A 5,989-nucleotide genomic window follows, 5' to 3' on the forward strand; every position below is an offset into this window, starting at 1 on the left:
TTTCATTTCTTTGCATGTATCTGTCCAATTTTTCCATCTTCGTTTAGTGATAATTCTGTTTTTTCCCCATTGTATGTTCTTGCCTTCTTTGTCAAATTTAATTGACCATAAAAGGATGAGTTTATTTCTAGGGTCTCTTTTGTTCCATTGATCAATATGTCTGTTTTATGCCAGTACCATGCTATCTTGAATACTCTTTTACTTCTTCATTACAAATTTTGATGCCTTTTATATCTTTCTCTTGCCTGACTGTTCTGGCTAGAATTTTCAAATACTATGTTACTAAGTGGTGAGAGTTTTTCACCATTGAATGTGATATTAGCTAAGGGTTTGTCATATATGGTCTTTATTATATTGATGTACTTTCTATATCCATTTATTGAGTGTTTTAATCATAAATGGATGATATATCTTATCAAATGCTTTTTCTGTATTATTGATAAGATCATATGGTTTTTATCCTTTATTTTTAATGTAGTATATTACAGTGGTCAATTTGTATATGTTGAACTCTTTATGCCTCTAAAATGAACCCCATTTGATCATGATGTATTCCTTTTTTTAATATATCATTGTATTCAATTTGCTAGTATTTTGTCTAGGATTTTTGCATCTGTATTCATCAGGTCTGTAGTTTTCTTTTTTGTGTGTTATTCATTCCAGGTTTTGGTGTGAGGCTTATGTTGACCTAATAAAAAGTGCTAGAATGTATTGCCTCTTCTTCAATGTATCAAATCTTTGAATGTTTGGTAGAATTCCCTAGTGAATTTATCTGCTCCTTATGGGAGGTTTTTGATAGTTGTTTCCATCTTCTCATTGTTGACTGGTCTACTCAGATTTTCCAATCTTTTATGATTCAGTTTAGGAAGGATATATATTTCTAGGAACCTATTTACTATTGAATTTGGTGACATAAAGCCTTTCATAGGTTCTGGCCGGTTGGCTCAGTGGTAGATCATCAGCCTGGTTTGTGGATGTCCCAGGTTTGATTCTCAGTCAGGACACACAGGAGAATTGACCATCTGCTTCTTCACCCCTCCCCCTTCCTCTTCTCTTTCTTTTTCTTCCCCTCCCATAGCTTTGGCTCAAATTTCAGTACATGGTGCTGAGGATGGCTCCAGGGCCTCTGCCTCAGGTACTAAGAAGAGCTTGATTGCTGAGCAACAGAGCACTGCCCCCTAGTGGGATTTTCAAGTGGATAGCAGTTAGGGCACATGTGGGAATCTGTCTCTGCTTCCCCTCCTCTCACTGAATAAAAAAGGACAAAGAATTATTTATTGTCAAGATGATGGGGTACCAGAAAAAAATGTTTTTCTCAGTAAAAGCTCTTTGCAGTTAGTAAAGTAACCCAAATGTGTCACCCCAAAACATTCCTGACATGTTATTTTGAGCTGAAGGCAATTAAGAACCAGGAAATCTAGGAAAAGACATCCCCTGTTGGGCAAACAAGTGTGTTACGCTTGCTTGCTTGTACTTTGACTGATTGGTGCATGAGCACAAGGCACAACCACATGTGTATAGTCTATGTAAGGCTGCAGGTGCTTGCCCTCAGGGTGGCAGACTGTAGATTGCAGATTGCCTGCCACCATTGGAAGGGGCCATTTTTTGCTATTGTTTGCTGGAGGTTTTTTTTTTTTTTTTATCCCAGCCTGTTTGCTTATCAGCAGAGAGAGAGAGAAACCATTTTCCCTGCCTGCTTGCTTGTTCACTGTTATTAGACTCTAGTAAACTGAATGGCCCACCATTTTCCAGCTCCACAGTCTGTCCAAATCCAGTGTGAACATGCATGGCTATGGCCACCATCCTTACATCTGGAGAAGTTGACAGGATTTAGATTCAGATTGGTATGGAGCTGCCAACACCCTTGAAGGGTGGAATAGAGGAGTGGCTGTTCCCTATGGCTCTCCTTTTGGGGACTATGGGCTGGGTGATTTTACAACCCTGTGAGAAGAAACCAAGAGCTCTGTGTGTAAGGCTGCCCAAGGTAGAAAGCTCCAGGATGAGTTGCAGACTAAGTGGCAACAATGGGTTGAATTGGAGCAAGTGCTGCAGAAGGAGGCTGACTGCTCTCAAAAGCTGCCGTGTGAGATGCAGGCTGAATACCAATGCTTCCTGGAACTGGAGCAATCCCTGGAGGAGTTACAGGCTCATGAGATCCAGTTTGCCCTGGAAGCAGAACGCTGGCATTGACAGTTGGTGGAGAAACAATTCTGGGTTCAAAAGCTAGAATCTCAGCTTTAGGCTGAGAGCTGGCAGTCACAGGAGCCAAAGCAGACACTGAAGATGGAGCTGCATCTGAGCCAGTGGAGTGGTTCTGAGCCAGTGGGAGCAGACATTTCTGACTCTTCTGAGTTGGAGGTTTGGGGTAAAGCTGCCATCCAGACTCAGAGGCCAGCCAGTGGTAGCCCAGAGGTAAAAACCCAGCAGCCAAGAGTCTTTCAGGGGCAGGCACAACCCTCTCTGCAGGTGTTGGGCCACTATGTGGTCTGCCCTTATACCCAGACAGAGCTGATTGAGTTGGGGGTGCAATTTAGGCAGAAACCTACCAAGCCCCTGGTAGCCTGGTTGCTTCAGTTGGGGGACACAGAGATGGATGGCATCATGCTCTCCAGAACAGAGATGGAGATATTGGCCGCCATTACCATGCACTCTTTCTTAAAGCAGCATCTTCAGAACTGCCATGACAACTCAGGAAATCATACCCTATTAGAATGGGTGATGGCTGCCATTCATACAGTCTGGCAGAATGCTGGAGATTTGCCAGGAGCAGAGGGGAGGTGTCATTGCTATAGTGAGCTAGTAAAGTTCCTTTAGGAACTAGGTATGAAGAATTCTGCTTTCAACCCAAGCAAGGTCCTGTGGGTCAGATGAAGAAGTATTTATAGCAGGGATGAGGGGGCTTATTCTCTGCAGTGCCCCATCAGATCCCTTTTTGGTTACTAGTGGCTATCTTGGGCCCCTATGTGGGGCAGCCCATCAACATGGTTATACCAATGGTAGCAGATTTTGGGGAGCTGGAGGCAGCACAAGATCATAAAGCAGTGAGGGCTGCTGCCAGTGCTGCTTTTCCCAACTAACAAGGGAACTGGGCCTATAAAGGTTACCCAAACACAGATGTGGGTAGATTTTATTGCAGCTGGGGCATATAGGGAGAAATTAGATGGAAAATCTAAAAAAGTTCTTTTGGAGCTTTGGCAGCCGCTTAAACCAGAAAAGAGGTTGCATCCACTGAGATGAAAGGCCCCAGCAGGATTATATGGTGGAGACAGCTGTGGGAGGGGCGGCTCATCCCCAAGACCCATTGTTCCAGTTTGAACTGGGAAAAGGTTGAGAGACCCGCCTAACAAGAGTGGGCAAGGAGGCCTGAGACCCCATGTGAAATTGATAATCCATTGATCACCTTCAAATGTGCAGCAGGTATTGGCATTAGAAGATAATAGGTGCTTTATTTTTTCATTTTTTATTTTGTAATGACAGCAGCAACAGATAAGAGAACTATCAAGGTGGTACAGGCCTTAAATGTGTTTGATTCCACCAGGCCCTGTAAGCTTGCTGAGGGGTTTAGGTGGGGCTTGTGGCAATGGACCGAGCACATATGGAAAGGCACTGAGGTCTGTTAATGAAGAGCTATATGCCTAGTTGCCTGTAATGGACCTTTACCTTGGTGATTTGCACAGACAGCTGGGCTGTCTATCATGGACTGATCATTAAGCGGTGTAATGGACTCTTGGACTGCAACCAGAGGGGTGCACTGGCTCCCTTGTTTAATGGATATGCTGCTTTCGGACAGTATGAGAGACCCTGATGGAGAGGCCAGCTCCGGTGGAGGCCCTCCTGCACCAGGAAGCTACTCTCATCCAATTGCACAGAAGCACCAAGGACAGTTTACAGTTTCCATGGACACAGGCCTGGACTATCATGGAAAATATCTAGCATTGTAGACTGTTTAGCGAGCAACCATAAAGGGGTGGAATGTTGGGCAAACAAGTGTGTTAGGCTTGCTCACTTGTACTTTGCCTGATTGGTGCAGCAGCACAAGGCAGCACCATGTGTGTTTAGTCTATGTAAGGCTGCAGGTGCTTGCCCTCAGGACAGCAAATTATAGGTTGTGCATTGCCTACTGCCATTGGGAGGGGCCATTTTTTGCTATTGTTTGCTGGAGAAGGGGTTTTTCCCAGGGTCTGCTTGTCAGCAGAGAGGGAAGCAGTTTTCCCTGCCTGCTTGCTTGGCTTCTGTTGCGAGACTCTAATAAATGGAATGGCCCACTGTTCTCTGGCTCCACAGTTCCTATACCATCTGCCTGAATCCAGGGTGAACCTGCATGGCCATATCCACTGGCTTACTGCCCCCCAGCCCCTTTTTGCCTAGAGGCAGGATATAAATTCCCTTTACTGGAGACAGACTTTTGGCCAGACACAGCACCAGAGGAATCTGCAGACAAACTACTCCATTAGTTTCCTCACATATATTTACCTTCCCACAATCTGCTGCCCTGTCAGGGTAAAACTGCTTTCCTTTGTCCTGTCATTTCTCCACAAACTTATTGTTCTTTGTTGAAGACACTATGTAAATTAGAATACTAACCCTCCAATTGAAGCTACTCTTCATTTTGTTTTCCCAACTGGTCGGTGCTGCTTGTTAATAAACTTTTTCTCTTGTTGAAAAATATTTCTTTCTTAGAATCCCATCTGAAACCATAATATCGGTAAAGTTTAACCTCTCCTAGAGTGGTACAAAAGGCAGCTCATGAAAGCTTGGGAAAAGAGGAGGAAAGTTTGGAATCAAAGGAACTCAAAGGATGAAAAACAAGTTTGTTTACCAAGCAACTGACAGAGCCCTCTTGATGTCAGAGCAAGACCTTGCAGCAAAACCAATCAGCTTGGTTCAACAGCCCAAGTTGTGGAGGAAAGGTACTTATAAAGTTCCCCAAAACTGGATATTAACAAGGTGGACACTTTAAGTCCTGATGGGACCTATAATTTTCTAGGGTTGCCATTAAAAAGTACCAGAAATTGGTTGGCTTAAAACCACAGAAATTTGTCTCTCAGTTCTGGAGGCCAGAAGTCCAAAATTAAGGTGTTGGCAGGCCACGCTCTCAGAAGCTTCTGGGGTTGGAATCTTCCTTACCTTTCCCAGCTCCTAGCAGCCCCAGCCAATATCCTTGGCTGTGCTAGCATAACTCCAATTTCTCTTTTAGCCATCTTCCATGTCTTCACATGGCATTTCCATGTGTGTGTCTATATATACATATTTCCCTGTAATTATAAGAATATCAGTCATTTTGAATTAGTCCCACCCTAATGATCTCATCTTAATTTCCCAGAAAGGTCATATTCAGTTAGAACTTCAAGCGATCTTTTTGGAGAACACATTCAACTCATAACAGCAAGTACCATATCCCCCATGTATAAGATGCACCTTTTCCCCCAAAAGGAGGTTTAAAGAGTGGGTGCATCTTATACAGAGGTTGTAGATTTTTTTACTTGCATTTGCCACTTTTTTGCGCTTGTTTTTGCACTCATTGTTGAAGACAGTGATTCGTCATCAGACACAGATGAGGACAAGCTAATGGATGAGAGTTTTGACAGTGGTGAGGAGTTGTATGAATTTTATAATGAATAAAACTTGAGTTCAATAACTTTATGTAATACATTTCTTTCAAATTTCGGGCCCCAGCCTGACCGGGCGGTGGCGCAATAGATAGAGCGTTGGACTGGGATGCGCAAATTTCAAGCCCCAAAATTAAGGTGTGTTTTATACATGGGAGCACCTTTACATGGGGAAATGCAGTACCTGGGAGAGTTAGAGAACTCAGCAGAAATCACCGCATGAGGGGGTTGCTCTGGCTGACTAGGAAGACAAGCCAGAAGGGCTGGGACCCAGGAAGGGGAAGTAGGGTTAGGGAGGGTGCTGGAAGGTGTGAAATAAGCTTGTTAAATCACTGCCAGAAAATCTACTGCAAGTCTGGGCGGAAACATGACAATGTTAG

Source organism: Saccopteryx leptura, chromosome 4 (assembly GCF_036850995.1).
Source record: "Saccopteryx leptura isolate mSacLep1 chromosome 4, mSacLep1_pri_phased_curated, whole genome shotgun sequence".
Taxonomy (NCBI): domain Eukaryota; kingdom Metazoa; phylum Chordata; class Mammalia; order Chiroptera; family Emballonuridae; genus Saccopteryx; species Saccopteryx leptura.